The 21,659-nt window shown below is 46.3% G+C and overlaps 1 long non-coding RNA gene across 2 annotated transcripts; it reads left to right on the top strand.

Moving 5' to 3' along the window:
- Positions 1-10,951: 10,951 nt before the first annotated feature.
- Positions 10,952-20,775, top strand: LOC311604915. Of its 2 annotated transcripts, none has more exons than XR_014781743.1 (2): positions 10,952-10,977; positions 19,449-20,775. It is a non-coding gene; the product is annotated as an uncharacterized lncRNA (long non-coding RNA). The 2 variants fall into 2 exon arrangements; XR_014781744.1 differs by lacking the exon at positions 10,952-10,977 and adding an exon at positions 15,652-16,037.
- The last annotated feature ends 884 nt before the right edge of the window (positions 20,776-21,659 follow it).

Here is a 21,659-nt window from a genome sequence, read left to right as displayed (position 1 = left end):
CCTGGTGGTTCATACCTGGTGGTACATACCTGGTGGTTCATACCTGGTGGTACTTGGGAGGTGGAAGAAGAATCAGGAGTTCGAGGTCATCTTCAGGTATGTAGCAAGATGGGGACCACCCCTGCCTGGACTTGGTGAAGCCCTGTCTCAGAAGTTGAAAGCTCCCCCAAGGCTCAGGCGACATCTTAGGGGAAGGAATGAAAAGAATGCAAAGGCTTGAGGTTGAGGAGGAGTGCTGTGAAGTCCTGTCTCCGGCAGGTGCGATGGTGTTGTACTCATGAACTTGCTGAAGCTGTGAGTGTATGAACAAGACTCACACAAGAGCAAGTTAGCAAGATCATTCAGTGTTACAGCACTGGATTTAGTGAGTTACAAGACAGACAGACAGGCAGAGAGAGTGAGAGAGAGACAGACAGACAGACAGATACACACACAGAGAGACACACAGAGAGAGAGAGAGAGAGAGAGAGAGAGAGAGAGAGAGAGAGAGACAGAGAGAGAGAGAGAGAGAGAGGAACATGAAGGTGGAAGGGTAATGTTAGGGCAGTAAGAGGAGTAGAAAGTTGAGGGGAGATATGGTCAAGACACATTGTATACACGTATAACATTGTCAAAAAATAAGCAAGCTATATTCTTTTTTAAAAGCCCAATTTTTCTATATACATTTACAAATAGGAGATAGAGGCCAACAGATCTTTGTGAGTTTGAGGTCAGCCTGGTCTACAAAGTGAGTCCAGGACAGCCAGGTCTACATAGAGAAACCTTGTCTCCAAAAAAACAAAAAACTAAAAACAAAACAAAACCTAAAACAAACAAAAACCTGACAATCAGCACTTAAATGATTCATTTCATAATTATACCAAAAATGCATCTATATGATAGAAACCCTGAGTAAAGTGTGCTACCCACAGTTCTTTCTGACTATCTGTTCAGTGCTAGCATCTGACGCCCAGAAGTATTTACACCATGGGTATCGTCACCAGTCAGAAACCAGAGCTTTTCTGCGTGGAGAGTCAGTGTTAAATATTTACTAGTACACCATGGTGCAGATTAACAGAAAAGCTAGGAATTATGGCGTGGTTTTCCTTGCCTTGTACAAAGCAGTTCCATGTGGGAAGAACTCTTCATTGGGTAGTTCAGAGTCGCCATTGTCTTCCAACCTCCCCACCTCTCGGGCAGGCCAGACCATTATATATCCCTAAGTTACTTAGAAGACTGTTGTGAGAATGTCTCATTTTTAATATGAAAAGAATTCTGTGGCTTATAATTTGAGAATTCTTTTTGTTGTTGTTGCTGCTGCTTTTGTTTTGAAACAGGGTCTCATGTCACCCAGGCTGGCCCTGAACTCTTGATTCTCCTAACACTCCCTCTTAGGCAGTGGGATTGCAGCCATGTGCTACCACACGTGGCAGTGTGTGGTTTATAGAAAGTCCTTTAAAAAAAAGAAAAAAGAAAAAAGAAAGAAAGAGCCTGATGAGACACTTGCTGCCTGATGAGCAAGCCTGGTGAGCTGAGTTCAAGTCATGGAACCCCCGTAAAAGTGGAAGGAGAGAACTTGACACAATTGTCCTTTGACATCTACACACGCACTGTGGCATATGTGACACTTCCCCTATAATAATCAACAAAATGTAAATATAAAAAGTAAAAATCTGTCTGGTGTGGTGGCGCACGCCTTTAAGTCCAGCACTGGGAGGCAGAGGCAGGCAGATTTCTGTGAGTTTGAGGCCAGCCTGGTCTACAAAGTGAGTCCAGGACAGCCAAGGCTACGCAGAAACCCTGTCTTGAAAAAAACAAAACAAACAAACAGACAAACAAAAAAAAAACAAAACAAAAAAAGAATGAAATCTGTGTTATTGCTGTTGTTGTTTTGGTTTTTTTGTTTGTTTGTTTGTTTGTTTGTTTTCGAGACAGGGTTTATCTGTGTAGCCTTGGCCATCCTGGACTCACTTTGTAGAACAGGCTGGCCTCGAACTCACAGCGATCTGCCTGCCTTTGCCTCCCGAGTGCTGGGATTAAAGGCGTGGGCCACCACGCCCGGCTTGGTTTTCGTTTTTTGAGACAGGGTTTCTCTGTGTAGCCTTGGTTGTCCTGGACTCACTTTGTAGACCAGGCTGGCCTCGAACTCACAGAGATCCATCAGCCTCTGCCTCCGGAGTGCTGGGATTACAGGTGTGTGCCACTGTGCCCTGCTAAGGTAAAACTCTTATGTATACACAAGCCATAGTTACAGAAGCTGAAACACTTCCAAGAGGACGAGGAAAAGGAGGAATAGACAGCAATGTAGGAGGCTAGAAAAGGAAGCCTGTAGGGCTCCTTTCACCTCGTTGTTTCACTTGACATGTGGTCAGATGAGTGACAGCACTCTTACACTGCGTCCTTGGAACCTGTGCCCTTGATACAACCGAACAGCTGTCTCTGTGGTTTTGAGGCAGTTTGGCTCAAGCTCATGAACCGCCTGCTTCAACCTCCCAAGCTCTGAGGTTTATGGGTGTGTGCCACAACAACCTGGCATAGCAGTTTTTGAGGTGGCATAATGTAGGTATTATTCTGGGGTGTCTGAGCATCCAACTTAACTCCTAGCTAAAACTCAGGGCTATTATAATTCATAATTACGTTAAAATTCTTCATTTATAGGTATTTTTTCACACTTTTAAAAACATGCGAATATGATGTAAAGACTCATTTTTCACTGAATCTGGTAATTCGGGGTGTTTGAGTCGAGTGGTGGTGGTGCCTGCCCCCTTCCCTGAGTCCTCACACCCGGAAGTGGAGAACTGTGCCTCTGGGCTGGGGTGGGGGTGGGGGGATAAAGTCCAACCTTGAATCTGGACCTTGAGCCCAATCTAGAATGGCCTGAGCCTGGCTGAGGACTCCAGATCCCTGGGGAGGGGCTCAGCTATGACAGGAAGTCTGGATGCAGCCCGGCCTCCAAAGCTTTGTCTGGACATAAAGAACGACTGTTTTCCCAGCTCACCCAGGCACCATTGTTACGAATCAGAAGATTGCACTTCCAAGCTGCACTGAACTTTTAGTCTTTGTCTTACGAGGGCCACATGATGCGCCTAAGGACCTCTAGCTAAGCGGTTCAGACAAAGGGTAAAAACACCCCTAGACTCCCACTTTCACAAACTATTTGTAGTATATGAAAGTTGAACCAGCCATCGGGAGGAAGCTGCCCTGTCTTTTTAATGGACTCAGCCTGCTCACAGAAGCTTAGCCTTGCAGCGGGATCAGGAGGCAGTGGGCGGGGCGTTCCTGATCAACAGACACTGGGAAGCACCAGACGGAGCTAGCGCAGGTGTCCAGGTGATTTGTCGCTTCAACATTAAAATGATATATTACTATTTTATGAGAATTTCTTTTGCATGTGTGTCTGTGCGTGCCTGGTGCTGGAGGAGGCCAGAAGAGCCAGAAGAGGATTTGTATCCCCTGAAACTGGAGTTACAAATGGGCGTGAGAAAATAAATAAATAAATAAATAAATAAACAAACAAACAAATGGGCGTGAGCCGTCTTGTGGGTGATGGGAGTCAACTATGGGCCCCCTAGAAGGGCAGCTCCGCTCTTAGGTGCTGAGCCATCTCTCTGGACTCCATTTGATTTTTGTTATCAGAGAAAAAAGTAGGAAAACTGGGCCAGGCGAGATGGGTCACTCTGTGAAGGTGCTTATAGCCACGTACAGCGACCTGAGGCAGAGCTCTAGAATCTACATGGCAGAAAAGAGGAAGCCGACTTCAGCAAGCCTTCTTCTTCTGGGCTCTACAAGGACATTGTGTGCGGGCGCGAGGGCGCACATGCACGCACACATGGGTGCCTCCACTTAGAACTCGCACACACACAAAGTGAAGATCCTGCTAACATGATAGCTGCAGGTTCATTTACAGTTCATCAGCTGCCTTTGAGGCACAGCAAAACAAAACGCTCAGAACTGTACTTAAAGCTTCATCACTTATCATGATCTTGTGGGTCAGGTGGACAAGTTAACTTGGTGCTCGATGGAATAACACCATTTACATAGTTGGTGGTTGGCCCAGTGCCAGCTGGGACAGGGAGATGCCTGCCTTTTGTCATCCATCAGGTTAGCCCAGTGATTGCCTTAAGGTTCCCAAGGGCTACAAGAGAGTCAACTCTTCCGTGTAAGCAGTTTGACAGCCCCTCACTTCAGGGAGCATAGTGTCCGTTCTCAGGCTCATGTGGCTGCTACGTAGCTGAACCAGGAAGAAATCACAGCTGGCCCGATGTGAAGACTGTACCCTTTCCTTCACTGTATTGGGGTTCTTAGGGCATGGGGAGGACATGGGGCGTCACACCCTGCTTTTGAGACGGGGACCATTCCTTTTTTTCCTTAGCTCACTGGGTCTAGAACTCTGACTCCAGACCTTCTACAGTGTAGCCTTTAGCCTGTTTGTTTTCCATTCCCACTGCTCTCTGGCCCTTCTGGGTTCTCTGGTTTCTGGGGGGGGGAGGGGTAGAGGAGAAGCATCACTCCCACATTCTATGCCCTTTAGGGCCGATTCACCAACTCGAGGTGCGTGAAATCCTCTTCCGTTCCTTTATTGCCAGGAAGGTTGTGCGATTCCCACAAGTCAGAGCTAAACCAATGATTTCTCTGCTTCCGGTTTCTTTATTGTTAGTGTGAGGTCAGTCACTTGGTGACCCATTTGAACTGACACGAGAGGAAGGACCGAGATGCTCAGAAGAAACATCTAATGCCTCTGGGGACATGATCCTGAAAGCACCCACTTCCTCTGGAAAAGAAGACAGCTGCTGACGGCGTGACCTCGTGATTAAGTGATGGCAAAGCCTGGAACATCAGCGACCCTCCATGGATGCCAACGGAGTGGGTAAATTGTAAGGTTGAGGTTAAATCGCTTTCAGCCCACAGCAAGGAGGGCTTTGACAGACTGCTCCCCCACCTCTTTCCTGCACACCGCCGCTGGAAAAATGGACAAACACTACACTTTGCCCAAAAACCTTGGTGACAGAATGAAAAAGAAACTTAATGGATGGCTTAAAAATAGCAACTACCTAGCAGGTCCCTGTGAGTTCGAGGCCTGCCTGCTCTACATAGCAAGTTCTGGGCCCACCAGAGACACACAAACAAACAGCCACATTAATGGATTTTGTCCAACCTCATTCCTATCTTTTATCCGTAGAGAGTGCATTTTCCCACTTTTGCATTCCCTGCTTCGGGGAGGCAGGGGTTAAAGACTGTTCACTTCAGACCCACTCTTTCTCATATTTTACCTATCTCTTCATTTGAGGAGAGTTTATTTTTAAGGTCCCCCATCGTGCCTCCCCCTTCATCCCCCGATGCCAGGACAGAGGCTTTGGATCTCCAGCTTTCCCCTTTTATCTTTCCCTGTGATGGAGTTAATTAGTATCCCATGCACAGTGGGGAACAATTGGCTTTGCCCAGTGACCCGGGGGCTGCAATTGTTCACTTGGTTCTCACTTCCTCCTGGGAGCCCTTGTGCTTCCATAGATAAAGATCTGGCCCACTCCCGCTCTGCTGACTGGTGCTGCCTTCAGTTGTCAGAAGTGGCAGCATCCTGCTCAGTGGCCACAGATGGAGTAACAGGCTCTAGAATTGTGTGCAGGGGAAACTTTGAAGGGGAAACTTACAGCCCTCTGACTTTTGTCCAGGGTACCCCAAGTCTTACTGACCTGAGGAGGCTGGTCTTGCTTTCAGTGGGCCCTGTAGGTCTACGGGTGTGTGCGTCCCACTCCCTCACCACAGAGAGGAGTTTAGGAATCCAGATCTCAGATAAGTAATGAATGGCTCCCTGCAGGCCAAGTGACTGGGTGCAGGACTGGGCATGTGACCGGTCTGGCCCGGACACCAGCCAACAAACAGTCCGAGACGGAAACGTTTTGTATGAATTTCAGGGAAAGATTGTTCTCATGCTTGTGGGTGCATGCGTGTGTGTGTGTGTGTGTGTGTGTGTGTGTGTGTGTGTGCATGTGTGTGTGTGTGTGTGTGTGTGTGTGTCCCCGGGAAGAGCTTTGGCCAGTCTGGTACAAACTTTAACCTTCACCAGATCTCAGCAATTAAGGCCAAGGTGGCCTCCTCTCCTCCTGTCCCCCCTTTCTCTTCCACCTCCTCCTTCCCCCCCCCCCTCTCCTCCCCTCCCTCTTTCTCCTCTTCCTTCCTCTCCCCTCCTTCTCCTTCTTCCCCCTCCCATTCTCCTCGCCTTCTTCTATCTCTTCTATAAGTCATATCTGACCAGGAAACAGTTTTATATGACTTATTTTTGTCCTGACACCTCAGCATTTTTTTTTTCTTGAAGCAGCTGTCTCTTTATGACTATGTAGTTAAGGAGGAGGAGGAAGAGGAAGCAGCCAGGTGTAATGACACACACCTTTGATGCAAGAACTTGAGGGCCAGAGGCAGGGGGATTTCTCTGAGTTTGAAGTCAGCCTAGTCTACACAGTGAGTTCCAGGACAGCCAAAGCTATATAGAGAGACCCTGTCTCAAAAAACCCAAACCAAACCTAAACAACAAGAGGTAAGTTCATTAATTGCTTCAGTGCCACTGTAACCACATTGCCTGACAGAAACAACTTGTGGGAGGAAGGGTTTATTTTGGCCCATAGTTTCAGGACATTTCTGTCCATCATAGCTAGGTAGGCGGGGCCGGGCAGCTCTGCCTATGGCAGACGCTATCCACATCGTTGTGGGTTTGGAAGCAGATTGAACAGGGCCAAGAACCAAGGGCCTGGCTGTAGCCTTCAAGGGATCATCCTCAGTTACCTGGGTCTACGTGGCAGGCCCCGCCTCCTAATGGTTTCACAGCACAAAATAGCATCCCCAGCAGGGACCAAATATTTAAAACACAAGCCCGTGGGGGACACTTCACACTCAAGTCAGAACAACCAGCCCTCTGCTTGCAGACACGCAACCTTCAGTCCCATCCTATCTGGCCTTCATTTCCTATTCCAAAACCACTTGTCAAGATGCACAGTTCTCCTGCCAGTTGCATTTTCCTGGCTACAAATGAATGAATAGTGTCTCCCTGGCAGAGGACATCATACTTACAGCTCAACTGCTGCTGTTCCCTTGAAACATCGTTAGATCTACTTTGTTTTATGCATATTCTGTTTTGCCTACATGTATGTATATGGACCACCTGTGTGCCTAGTGCCCTCAGAGGTCAGAAGAGGGCATCAGATCTCCTGAAACTGTAGTTGTAGTTTGCTGTGAGACACCATGTGACTGCTGGGAATAGAACCCATGTCCTCTGAGAGAGCAACAGGGCTCTACCCACTGAGCCATCTCCAGCCCCCATTGCTGTGGTTCTTGAAGACCCTGTTGCACCCCCTTTTCCGATGGTTACCGTCAGCTTCTCAACAAGGCTCTCAACTTGCTGTAGCTAAATTATTAGAAGGAAATATTTGAATGGCTTTCCTCCATATGTAACAGTGGGCATACTATTTATTGTTGGGCAAACACCCTTGTGTACACTGGTAACCACTGGCCGTAGGACAATTACACTTATGTGATCACTTAATTTTTTTTTTTTGAGACAATGTTTCTCTATATAGACTTGGCTGTCCTGGACTTGCTCTGTAAACCAGGCTGGCCTTGAACTCACAGAGATCTGCCTGCCTGTGACTCCCTGAGAGCTGGGATAAAGGTGTGCCCCACCACGCCTGGTGATTATTTAATTTTTAAGTCTATTTTTAAAAACTAGATTTTTAAGTCCATAAGAATAGTAAGTATGAGTGAAAAAATACTGTAGCCTAGAATACTTGAACCGTCAGCACTGGAATCTGAGTTAGCCTTGCTGGATTCAATCGAGAAAAAGAAAAAGCCCCGTCCCCCCCCCTCCTCCCCCATCTCCCTCTTTGTCTTCCTCTCTGCCTCTCCAAGGTCATATATAGCCCAGGCTGAACTTGAACTTGCCATGTAGGTAAGCATGACTTGATAGTCCTGGTCCTACTACTTGCCCCACCTCCTGAGGGCTGGGGTTGTAGGTGTTACTCAGGGTCAAACCCAGGACTTTGTGCCTATTGAGCAAGTAGTCTGCTAGCTGAGCTACATCCCAGACCCCGGCAGCAGTGATGGGGTGGTGGGGGTGGTGGGGGAGTTGAGATAGAGACTCACCGTGTAGCTGAGGCTGACTTCAGGCGCACTGTACTGGCTAGTTTCGTGTGTCAACTTTATACCAGCTAGAGTCATCAGAGAGGAAGGAGCTTCTGTTGAGGAAATGCCTCCATGAGATTACAGCTGTAAGGCATTTTCTCAATTAGTGATCAATGGAGGAAGGCCCAACCATGGTAAGTAGTGCCATCCTTGGTATGGTGGTCCTGGGTTCTATAAGAAAGCAGGCATAGCAAGCCATGCTGGACCAAGCCAGTAAGCAGCACCCGTCCATGGGCTCTGTTTCAGCTCCTGCCTCCAGGATCCTGCCCTGTTTGAGTGCCTGTCTTTACTTCCTTTGATGATGAGTAGTGATATGGACCTGTAAGCCAAATAAACCCTTTCCTCCCCAAGTTGCTTTTTGGTCAATGGTGTTTTCTTGCAGCAATAGAAATCTTTACTAAGACACACATTTTGTAGTCCAAGTTGGCCTTGAACTTGCAGTCTTTCTGCCTCAACTTCCTACATGCTGAAATTATAAATCTATAGCTCTGATTCTGGCTTAGAAACGTTTTCTTATCCAGCTGGGCATGGTGGTGCACGCCTTTAATCCCAGCACTCGGGGGAAGGCAGAGGCAGGTGGATCTCTGTAATTTTGAGGCCAGCCTGGTCTACAAAGTGAGTCCAGAACAGCCAGGGCTACACAGAGAAACCCTGTATTTAAAAAAATATAGTGTATATTCACAATGGAATTTTATTCATCTCTAAAGAGAATGAAATAATAATAATAATAATAATAATAATAATAATAATTATTATTATTATTATTATTATTATTATTATAATATTAAAACTCTAACCCCCCTCTTTGTGTGTGTGTGTTGTGTTGTGAAACTAAAAGAGACCGTAACATAGGAGGAACTGTTTGAAGAGGAACATGGGGAGAGAATGTAACAAAATACACATGACATAAGAGCATAGGGGGCCTCTATTTTGAAGGAGGGTGGGGACTGGAAAGAGGGGGTGGGGGACAGGGAAACAGGGCAGTGGGGGAGGGGGGCAAATAACAAAGCATATTAACATATGTTTGAAATGTCATCATGAAATCCATCACTTGGTATGCTAATTAAAAATAGCAATAATAAATAAGTCAGGATCCCCATGCAGTTAGGGCTACCTCTCCCTTGGTCTACCCTGGGTGCATTTTCCGGAGAGCGTGTGTTTTCAAACTAAAGGTCAAAAAGAAGATCCATTTCAGTCTTGAGCTCCAGAAGGCTGAGTCTTTCTCTAGTGCGATGTGTTCCCTGTGTCTAAAACCCAGTCCCTTCAAATGAGACTGCTAACTAAATGAGGCATCTCCCTGCTCTTTCTCCCTTGGATGAAATAGAATAAGAAACATTGGCGTGACAGGCTAAGAAGCTTTATTTATTCCCCGTGGATAGTGGCATGTCACCAGAGAGGCTGGCGTGACAGGGTTGACCCATAGCCCAGGGAGAAAGTGGCCTGGATCTTTGACAGAGGTAAGCAGTGTCCAGTTCCTCTTGGGAGGAGGGGAGGGAGAGGAGAGGTTACAATGAGAAAGCCATATCTATTCAGCTGAGCAATTAATGCCACTAATTTTCTTGGGGGAAAAATATTCTTTCAAGCTATGGAAGCTTTAACCCCCATCTAGACAGAATGCACTAATGACTGCTAATGGATACATTCTTTTAATAAATAAAGAGGCTCAAGAAAATTGCCAGATATTAAACACAGTCCCATGTGTCTTGTGAGTCTGAAGAGGTTCTATCAAGTGACCTTAGTGAAGGAAATATGACTCTTCAGAGGGTAAAGGAGTCTAGTTTTCCTTGGTGTCATCTACATTTACTGCTAGGAAGACCAGTAATTCATTGGCCTATTCAGGGATGTGTTGAAGGGGCATGTCCAAATTAAATTATACATTTACTTTTGGCAGCAAAGAAAATCTGCAATTGGCACTTCTGTATTTCCTTCTGGGCATCATAGCTTCAAAGCTCTGTTGCCTTCCTGCCTCTTGGAACTCCCACCACGAGCCCAGAGAGCTTGTGGAAGTTGCCATTTTTTTTTTCTTGTCCTCCTCTTCCTCCGACTCTTTCTCCTCCTCCATCTCTTCCTCTGTTGTTTCTTCTTCATGGTTTGTTTGTTTGTTTTTGTTTTTTTGAGACAGGGTTTCTTGTGGCTCTGACTGACCCGGGGTTTACTGTGTGGCCAAGGCTATTCTTGAACTCGTGGTTTCTCAGCCTCTATCTCCCTAGAGCCGGAATTACAGACAGATGTGCACACCACACGCCTAATTCTCCTTTTCCTTACCTTACCTTTTCCTCTCCAGTACCTTACACAGTGTGCTTTTGCTTGTCTGTTCATTTCTAACTCTGTTCTTGGGAGTTTCTCAAGATTCAAGCAAGCCCTAGTATTTTACTCTTAGGAGACACTTCCTAACTTATAGGAAGAGATGCAATAAATCCATGGGGAAAATTTTGCAAGAAAAACAGACACAGAAAATAAACCAGATCTTCAGAAAAGAAGGAATGTTCACTAGTTACATGGAAAGATGAGTTGCAGTGTTTCCTTCAATGTGCTGGCTATATTTGTTTTCTGTGTTCAGCATCGAACCTTGGGCTGTGCCATGCTAAGCAAGCACACTAACACTGGCATATAATGTTTCATTTATTAATTTCTTGTTCATACATACGTGCATATATATAATATTGAAGCTAATATTTTCTTTTTCTTTCTTTTTCTTTTTTGTTTTTGTTTTTGTTTTTCGAGACAGGCTTTCTCTGTGTAGCCTTGGCTGACCTAGACTCACTTGGTAGACCAGCCTGACCTTGAACTCACAGTGGCCCACCTGCCTTTCGAGTGCTGGGAGTGAAGGTGTGTGCCGCCATGCCTGGCTTGAAGCTAATATTTTCTTAGGAGAGGAGGAGATTGATATTAGGAGCAGGGTAGATAACAGTTATCTCTCGCTGAGTAACAAGACACTCCAAAGCCAAGTGGCTTAGAACAACAACCAATGGTTGCTCAAGATTCTCTGGGCCAAGACTGCAGGCAGAGGAAGTGGGAAAACTGGCTGGTCTCTGCTCCCAGGGAAGCGTGCCTTCACCTACAGCATTCAGCTCCGCCCTCCTCTCCAGGCTGGGTGATGGCATGAGGGCCTCAGACTTCGCGCCTTGCTGCTCCTCTTCCTTCTAGGCCATCCTTGCTATCTGCTCTTCTTCCCTCTCCTCTCTCTCTCCCCTCCCTTTTCTTCCCCCTCCCCCTCTTCCTTCTCTTTTTCCTTCCAGAAAGATATGTTCATTCTTTCTAAGTAGACAACATCCAAATACTTGTGTAACTAAAATTTGATGGCGATTGAATTGCATTAACTAATGAAGATACACTCATACCGGGGATATACTGCACACAGGCCTTCCTGGAGGTACCCAGAGAGGGGTACAAAACTTTAAAACTCTGAAAGCTTTGAAAGGAGCAAAGAAAACCTTTCATTTGCGAAACGATAAAGAGAGATGGCACAACCTCCTCTTTCCTTAAGAATATAGGGAGGACTAAGTTACAGACAGCTCTAAGGCTGGAGAGATGGCTCAGAGGTTAAGAGCACCACCTGCTCTTCCAGAGGTCCTGAGTTCAATTCCCAGCAACCACATGGTGGCTCACAACCTTCTATAATGTGATCTGATGCCTGGCCTTCTTCTGGCAGGCAGGCAGGCACGCATGCAGGAAGAACATTGTGTGTATAATAAATTAATTAATCTTAAAAAGAAAAGGAGAATCTTGTCATCTGAATTCCATTTCGGTCTCTATCAGGGTCAGAGTGTAACTCCAGGTGGTTGTGACTGTCAGGGACCTGCACACACGTGAGACTTGCCTAGAGGAGCTTCAGGGCCCAGGTCAGAATCTCCTCTCTTGGGATCAGCTTGCTTAGGTTTCTGGCCTTCCCCACTACCCTGCCAATGGCCTTGTCTGGAATTAGCTCATCTGCCTGACTCCTGCCTCTTGTCTCTTGCTTGCCTTAACTTGCTGACCTGCTTCAACCAGTTACACTGATCATGGACTTAGGAACCTTGGGCTTGTCCCCAACGCTTGGTAGCCATAGCCCCTTATGCTTTTTTTCTCCTGTAACTGGCAGGTTAGCCCATGTGGGTAACAGCAAATTCAAGTAAAATAACAACTCCCTCTTTGCCTATTCCAGTGACAACGGACTAAGCCTCTGAAACTGGAAGGCAGCCCCAGCTAAATGCTTTCCTCTATAAGAGATGCTGTGGCCACGGTGTCTCTTCACAGCAGTAGAACCCTGATGAAGACAGACAATAAGGCAACGGACACCGCTAGACACCTCTGTTGTTCACAGTCAGCTGGTATTTGCACTCGAACCTACACAAGTGAGCTGGCTGCCATGGGGAGAAAGAAGGCTGCAGGCCTGCATGGAAAGCCTGAAGGGTCTGAGGTAGTGGCTTCCACTGAGGAGCCAGACAGGAACGCCACAGCATCACGCCTAAGGTCGTACAAGGAAAGGGTAGACAGTCCCTCTGGAAGGCTAACATGGGAGACTGGGATGGAGCTTCTCTAGGGGAGGGGTTAGAATTGGGGTAAGTCACCCCAGTTCAAAATTTTAAATTACATTTATTTATTTCTATTCTCTGTCTCTGTCTCTCTCTCTGCAGGGGTTGATTTTTTTTCCTTCCACCCCCAACCCCAACCCCCACCCTCCACCCTCCCACCCCTCATCCCCCCATCCCCTCCCCAGTTGTTTTGTAGTAATGACTGTTGACAGACTGAGCAGGTAAAGTAGAGCCGAGAAGTAAGCAAGGAGCACCTGTAGGAAGTAGCCACCGCCCATAGGGCAGGGGAACCAAAGGAAGAGAGGTTGGGGTTAGTAAAGCTTAGAAACTCAGAGGAGGGCATTGGGGTCTGGGGCCGCTGGTGCTGGTGTCTCAGATGAGGGTCAACATGAAGTTGCTTCTCCAGGCATTGAACATGCTGCAAAGAAGCTGCTGCTGCTGCTGCTGCTGCGGTGATGCTTAGAGGACCAGTTAAAAGAGAAGCAAACAGGCCAAAGGGCTGGGGATGTAGATTGATGATAGAGTACCTGCCTAGCATCCACCAGGTCCTGGGTTCAATCCCGAGCACGAAAAGGAAAAGAAAGAAGAAGTGGAAGCAAAGAGAAGGCAGCAGGGCTGCCTTAGGCTCTGCCTAAGAGCCCAGCAAGGAGTCTGATGTCAAAGCAGGTATGTGTATGGGAAGTTCTGTTTGCAGCATTGCAAAGCTGGAATACTATGATGCTCTGCCTCCCTTCCCTGGCCTAGTGAGGAAAGGAAAGGCAGGGATACAGAGAAGAGGGGGCCACTGAGAGCCGTTCTCAGGCTATCTATTCCTCCCTCTTGCTGAGCCCCGGCTGATGCTAACCTTTCAAGACTAGTAACAACCATTCTGCAAGAGGAACACACTGGGAAGGCTCAGCTCAGTGCGTGTTGGGTCTCCTGTTCCAATCAAAGTATACTTTATCACAAAGTTAATCCAAGGCTTGTATGGTAATCAGGTATCCATGTGGTAGGAGGCTCACCAAAATGGCTATAATTAGTATTTCTGCACAGCCAGATCCATTTAGCTTTTCTCTTCCTACTTGTTGTCTTCAGTATCTCAACCTCCTCCTTGGTAGCTTTTTCTCACCCATCACTTAATGATTACCCCAGTGTGCAAACTCTAATATGTAAATACTGGCCCATAGTATTTAAGTATTTAGGTGCTCTGCTGCTGCCTTCTTTCTCCGTGTTTGCATTTTCTCCATTCCCTGAGGGGGGAACTAAGCAACAGGAGGCTGTGGGCTGAATTTCTTAAGGGAGGTGCTGATAGGGGGCCTGGCAAATACAGTTCAAGAATGCTCTATGTGGTCGTTAAAGCAGGTTGCTCCTAACTCTCCCCTCACTGGCTGCAGATGCCTTAGGGGTCATTTTTGCAGGGAATAAGGACTTTAAACTTTCAATAACAAAAGACTAAACACGTGACTGGAAGCAAGAGAACATACTGGTATCGTAGGAGCTTCAGTGTGTGGAAGCTGATGCTAGATTTTTTTTTTTTAACTTTAAGTAAGAAAGGATGGAGCTAGAAGATGAAGGAGGAAAGAAACCAGCAAAAGTGTATGGTAGGACAGTGTTTTTCAGCAGTTTAAGTTTAATTGAGAGCTAAGCTTGGCAAAGCCCCCTCAAAGCGAGCCTTACTTTTGTCCAGGGATTTGCCACCATCTCTGAAAGTCATGTTACTGTGGATCCAAAGTGGCGTCATGTTTTTCTGATGGTTTTCTTCTTGTCACTAATCCTGCCCGCCCTCCCTTCTAGTTCCTGTCCCCCTAGGCTCCTATGCCACCACAGGGGCACCTGGCACTGGGCTGGATGTTATATGCTCACTTGAGGCTTCTGCCTCTGTCTTCCCAATGATTTATTGATTGACTGATTGACTAACACTAACTCTTGCTATAGGTCTAGGCTGGCCTGGAACTCATAACCCACCCATCTCAACCCCTCAGATGCAGGGATTATAGGCCTCTGCTACCATACCCAGCTGTCTTTAGCATGCCTAATAGTGCTTTGTACCACCCTGGAGGTATTGAACCCTCAAGTATCACACACCCATGTGAATCCAGCATGACTCATAAGTTTGAGACTAGCAGGGCCTCTGGGTGCTGGTTTAAATGTATGCAGGTTCTTCCTGTATAGCTCAAGCTGAAAGGGATTAAGATTTGTTCCTGGGGGAACAGCTGCTGTCTTAGTCAATGTTCTAATGCTGTGAAGAGACACCATGTCTACCCTTATAAAGGAAAGCATTTAATTTGGTCTTGCTTACAGTGTAGAGGTTTGGTCCATTGCCACCATGGTGGAAAACATGGTGGCACACAGGTAGACAGCACTGGAGAGGTAGCTCAGAGTTCTACATCTGAATCAGCTGACAGCAGGAAGAGAGAGAGAGAGAGACACTGGGCCTGGCTTGAGCATTTAAATCCCAAAGCCCACCCCCAGTGACACACTTCCTCCAACAAGGCCACACCTTCTAATCCCTGTCAAGCACTGCCATTCCCTAATGACCAAGCATCCAAACACATGAGCTTATGGGGGCCGTTCCTGTTCAAGCCACCACAGCCAGTGAAGGCAGCTGGAGATCTGTCCTTGCCTTACTTTCCCCCAGATTTCTATTTTGGGTTTGACAACATCATGAAACCTGTTGCTTCTTCTTTTTTCTTTTTATTTTATTTCTGTTGTGTTTTTGTTTGTTTGTTTGTTTGGTTTGTTTAGTATGTTGTTTGTTTGTTGTTTGTTTTTGAGACAGCGTTCTGTGTAGCCTGGGCTGTCCTGGATTTCACTCTTGTAGACCAGGCTGGCCTTGAATGTAGAGATCCACCTGCTTTTGCCTCCCAAATGCTGAGATTAAAGGCTGACATCACCACCCAGTATGAAGCCTATTTCAATGTTTGTGGGCTTTTTTTGTTTTTTTTTGATTAACAAAGCAGATGAAGGCACAAGAAATATTCACCTTTTTTATTGTCTAGGGGAAGCCAATTGCTGGCAGAGATGCAGAGAAAAGGGAAGGCTTGATGCCTTTGGTAGGAATGCAAATGAGCAAACCTCTCAGGGAGATTCCTCAAGAGATTTAAAATAGAGCTTCTGTGTGATTCATCTCACCCACTTCTGGGTCATTATCAAAGGAAATGAAGTCAGTATGTTGAAGAAACTTCTGTACTCCCATGTATATTGGAGCATAAGTCACAGAGCCAAGAAATAGGCATGACCTCAGCTCTTGCCAGTTGATGAATGGATAAAGAAATTGTGGTGCATCTACATAATGGAATAGTATTCAGCCATGAAAAGGATGAACTCCTGTCACTGTGACAACATGGATGGAACTGGAAATCACTATGTTAAATGAAACAAGCCAGGCATAGAAAGGTTAGTATTATGTGATCTTATTGATACGGGAAATCTAAAAGAGTCGGTCACATAGAGGTTGAGAATAGAACGGGGGTTCCTGTGGGCTTGGGATAGCATAGAGGGGGGGAATGGGAGAGGTGATCAACAAGTGCTAAGTTACAATTAGGAGCAAGAATGCTGTATTGCCCGGAAGGCAATAGACAGCAGTAGAGACAGCAGTAGGAAACCATACACTTCAAAAGGCAAGAAGAAAGTCTGAACATTCTCAGCACCAAGAATTGACAACTGTTTTAGGAGATAAAGATGGTTAACCCAAATTAAGAACTACTTGATTGAAATATCACATGGTACCTTACTAATAAAGGCAATTTGTATGTGTTAGTTAAAATAAATTTAATTAAAAGCAAAGGAAATGGATTCAAGGCCTGAAAGGTTCCCAACATACCAGAAAGTAACACATCCTATGAATAGCTTATCTGTTCTTTTATTTGTTCCCTGGTTCTCTAATCACAGTGTTGCCTGGTACTCAGAGAAAACTGTTTTCTTTGCCAGTTGTCCAAATAGTGGAAATTTCCTAAATTCTTTGCTGCAGTTTCTCAAAGTCAGTAGGCATATGCTGTCTTTTGAAAAAAAAAAAAAACACAAAACTATTTGTTACTAGGGGAGAACAGCCATAAAAGAAAGAGGCTTGCACACTGAGTCTCTGCAATAGGTAGGAAAGCCTTCCTAGAGATGCGAAAGACAGTGACCACAATGGTCAGGCTTGTCACCATAAATCTGAACCCTGAAACACAACCTGTGGGTTCCGAGGTCTCAGAGGTATTAAGACAGGAAGGAAACAAGAAACAAATCGCAATCAGATTGTTAGAACTGGGCTCCGTGTGTACCACTCTGACTCTGTGGCAGGCTCTGTGACGGGCTGCCCCCATCCTTCCCCCCCCTTTGTCTTTCCCTCCCCTCTGCAGCGCCCCCCAGAGCTGCTCTCTACTCTGGCTGCTCCTTCTCCCCAAGCCCACACCCCTCTGTCCCTCTGCTGAGCTCTCCTCATCCACGTACCCCTTTCTCTCACACTGAACGAAGGCACACCACCTCTAGGCAGCCCCATCCTGACCATGCCACATTATAGGACATGTTTTTCTAGTGTGTTCCTCCAACCCCTGCAGATCTCCATCGCTGGGTGACTCACAGGAAAGACTGTCTGTTGTTCTGGGTCTGAAGCTCCCCTGGGCATCCAAACACGCAGAGGTTAGGGATCACGCTTGGCTCATCTTTGCACACTTGGATCAAATCCAGTGTTGGGTAATAGGAGGCAGAGGGGGTTCGGAAGGTAGGTAGAAGGCACTGACTTTTTGATGAATTCTTGAAGGCTTGCCTGGAGGTCTTCGAGAGAAGCAAGTTTGTATGTATCTGTTTTACATACCCACCAAGAGATTGTGACAGTGATGAGGAGGCCCCGGTACTGTTTTTATGATTCCAAACATCTACCGGACATCACACGTTCATCTGGAACAAGAAACTGCCCCCAGCAAAATGCTTTGCTTCTGGCTAGATTACTCTTTGGTAGCCCTAGCTTTTTTTATCAGGAACAGAATCTCTAACTGACTCCCAGTATATGTATGCCTACTGTGGTGGTGGTAGTGGTGGGTTGTTTTTTGTTGTTGTTGTTGTTTGTTTTGTTTTGTTTTATGTAAGTAAAATTATCAGCTAAGTTACATGGCTTAAAAAAAAAAGTTTCTCTGGCGGTAAAAATGGGAGATAACAGTTTTGTGGCTTTCCTCATTTCTTCAAACTTTTGAGCACCTACTGTGTGCTAGCCAGTGTCTTTGATGCTCCAGAAACATTAGGGAAGGAGATGACCAGACACTGCCTTCCAGGAGACTACCCTCTGTGGGGGAGAAAGACAACAACTCAATTAGCACATGAGAAAAACGGCAGCCACTGCGCTCTCAGTCTCTTGTCACTTGGGAAATGGGTTCTGAGGGAAGCTCCAGACCAGTGGTTCTCAGGCTGTGGGGTGAGACTGACCCCCGTTTACAGGGGTCACATATCAGCTCTGCCGCATAGCAGATATTTACATTATGATTCATAACAGTAGCAAAATTACATTCATGAAATAGCGACAAAAATAACTTCATGATTGGGAGGGGTCACCACAACACGAGGAACTGTATTAAAGGGTCACAGCCTTAGGAAGGCAGAGAACTGCTGCTCTAGATGGACTGGTGGAAGGAGAGACCTTTGCAAGCTGACCCCTCCCACCGCCCTAGCCCCCCCCCCACCTCCCCTACCCTCTCCACCCCCCCACCCCCGCTAAGACTTGACAGAACACTTCAAGCAAACAAAACCATGCAAATGGCTCCCAGAGCAAAGAGAGATGTGGAACTTGTGTTGGCTTTCAAAAATGTCTACTATATTTACCAACATATGCCCAGTGCCCAGCACAGGGCTGCTTGGCACACAATCCATGCTCAATACCTATCAATAGATAACAAGGGACCCTCGACCCACCATTCCTTTTTCCCAAGGACAGCCAGTCCTGCAGGTGTGGGCCCTGTGCCCGCCAATGTGGGAGAATGCAGAGAGGAGGAAGCCGGTTCCCTCCCACGGCCCGGCAGCGGCAGGCTCAGGGATCCGGGACTGTCTGAGGACTGTCACGCCTCTGCCAACCCTTGTACAGCTTCGGGTTAGGGCTGCTTCTTTTCTGAGCTGACAGGAATCCAAGGTCACACGTGGTTGAACTCACCCTACCATCTTCCCAAAAGCGTGGCCAGGGCCCTAGCTGCATAGTCATTTCTAGGGAGAAAGCAAGCTTCTGATAATGAGTTCAAATCCCCCCAAAGTCAAGCCACACGTGTGAGAGAAGCCCGTGGCTGCCTCCTGCAGTAAAAGGATGCTAAAACCTAGTTGATGTTCTGTTTAGGGCTAGCTGGGATCCTTAACCAAACAACCATCATCGTAACAACTGCATTAAAATATAAAATAAAATCCAGCCAAATGAGGTGGAGCACGCCTTTGTTCCTAGCACTCAGGAAGGCGAGGCAGTGGATCTCTGTGAGTTTGAGGCCAGTTTGGTCTACATAGTGAGTTCCAGGATAGTGAGACCCTATCTTGAAAAAGTATCCCTCTCAACCCAAAACCAAGCCTATCCTCCGGACACATTCCAACTTTGGGGTTTAGGCAGGCTTGGGATATTTGAGGGGCCATTTCCCACTGTCTGCCTTATGTTTGCTTTGTAAAGTCCCGAGATATTTAAAATGGTAAGGCCTATAGCATTATCTCAAGTTCCATCCTTGCAGATTCAATGTAACGTGTTTTTCTCTTCCTGTAAATGTTTCATTTATCTAATGGGTTTGTTTCATTTATCTAATGCGGTGAGCAAGTGACCTTGAAACTTTGTGGCTTAAAGTAACAGTGGATTGTCTCTCACAGGATGGATCTTCTGCAACAAGCTAGGACTGTACGAATCTGCAGGCTTCTGGAAGCTTGGCCGGGTGCCAGGCTGAGGCTGGACCAGCTAGAATGCCAGTGTTTCAGGAGCTGGGTAGAGTTTGACTAGGAGTTGCCTCAGGACTGTCTGCTGTGGACCTTGATTCTTCTCTTCATGGGCTCTCCATGTGGCTTCCTGTAGTGACTTACAGCGTGGTGGCTACCTTCCAACAAGGACCATGGCGACGGACAGTAAGCTTTCCAAGATGGAGGAAGCAGAGGCTGCCAAGTCCATTAAGGGTTAGCTTGGGAACTGGCCAAGTCTCACTTCCTCTGCGTTTTTGTTAGTGGAAGCACTGAGGAGCTGGCCTGCAGTCCGTGTAGGAGCAAACGGCTGAAGAGCAACGCTGAGGGATGCGTTCATCTGGGTCATTAAAACAGTAGTTGAGGATGTTTAAAAATAGCTGCTCTTTTGTTATCTCAGATAAACGAAAACATGAAATAAATAACCCCACAGCAATCCCTCCTCTGGGTAAAAGGATGAAAAGAAAAGGGCTTAAAGAGGTGTCTGTGTACCAGTGTTCACAGCAGCATCATTCACCACGGTCCAAAGGTGGGGCGGGGTGGGGTGGGGGCACAGCCCAAGTTCTCATTGGTGGTTGGGTGGTTTACAAGCCAGAGAAGTTGTTTCTTAACTTTATAGAGACTGGAGAGTCCAAGAGAGAGCAAAGTATAGGTAGATCTAGCTTCTGGTGAGTGTTCCCGTTGACCTTTCTTATTGCACGTTTTCACACAGTGGAAAACATGGACAATCTCCATGTGGGATCTTTTAATTCTGCAACTGTCCCTTGTGACCATCTCCTCCCAAAGTCCCTACCTCCTATTATCACTGTGTTGGGTGCTAGGAGGTCAGCAGATACATTTGTGAAGCATACACACGGTCAGACCATTGCAGACACATATGCACAGTGGCATATTGTTCATCTTTAAAAATAACGAAATTCTGACACAAATGATAGCATGCATGAACCTTGAATGAACCTATGCCAAGTAAAATAAGCCAACAGAAAAGAAAACACATGGTATGAACCTCCTGATGGGCGGTGCCTGGACGAACCAAGTTCACAGAGACATAAAGTAGAAAAGTGGTTACTAAGGGCCTGAGGAGATGGGAAAGGAAGTTACTGTTTAGGGTGTAGTTTTACTTGGGGACATGGATAATGACAGTGGGAAAACAATATTGTGACTGATTAATCTACTGAACTGTGGTGAATACTAAAGTGGCAAATTCATTATGCATCTCCTACCACAATAAAAACATTGTTCTGAATTATGTGTGAACATGAAATATTGATGTTACTATTTTTTCAGTACATATTATAGCCAAGTCGGCATTTACTTGTTTTGCAGGTAACTAACTCCCTGTGCTGTTAGAAGGCTGCAGACCAGAAGAAGTGAGTGTTGATATATATTTTTAAAATCCATTTTCTTTTTTTCTTTTTTTCTTTTTCTTTCTTTCTTTCTTTCTTCCTTCCTTCCTTCCTTCCTTTCTTTCTTTCTTTTTTTTTTTTTTTTGAGACAGGGTTTCTGTGTAGCCTTGGCTGTCCTGGACTTGCTTTGTAGACCAGGCTGGCCTCGAACTCCCGAGTGCTGGGATTAAAGGCGTGCACCACCACTGCCTGGCTTTTAACCTATTTTATTGGGTTCTTATACCTCTACCTCCCTTCCAACTCTTATTCCACCCTAATCCCTTCCAACTCACCAGTGCTAAGTAGGAGAGAAAGAAGGTTAGAGGGGAAAGAGGAATAGACCTTTATAGGCCATTTCCTGCTGATTAGGGAGATAGAGTTACTTTAGGCAAGTTGAATCTTTGGTTGTCAGAATCTCCAGCAATCCAGCATAGCAAACACAACAGCAAATGCAGCATCAGGACGAACCAGCAACAGCCCGGAGAGCAGCCGCCGGCCCAGGCCCTCTCAGGACTCTCCTATTTATACCCTCTTAAAGAGGTCCTAGAATTACACTATCTGCAGCTGGCTCATATCATGCCCCTTCCAGAGCACAAGACACATTGTTGCCTGCCGTGGACAGTCTAAGCAGCTCCATACCCCACACCTGGGATTAAAACAAAAACATGTTTACATAATATACCCGGATTTTTAAAGACACCAAAATTGTCACTACACGTGCGAGTACTGTTTAGAAGCCTGTCAG

Source organism: Acomys minous (assembly GCF_964271855.1).
Source record: "Acomys minous genome assembly, chromosome: 9".
Taxonomy (NCBI): Eukaryota; Metazoa; Chordata; class Mammalia; order Rodentia; family Muridae; genus Acomys; species Acomys minous.
This window is presented reverse-complemented; position numbering and strand designations above follow the sequence as displayed.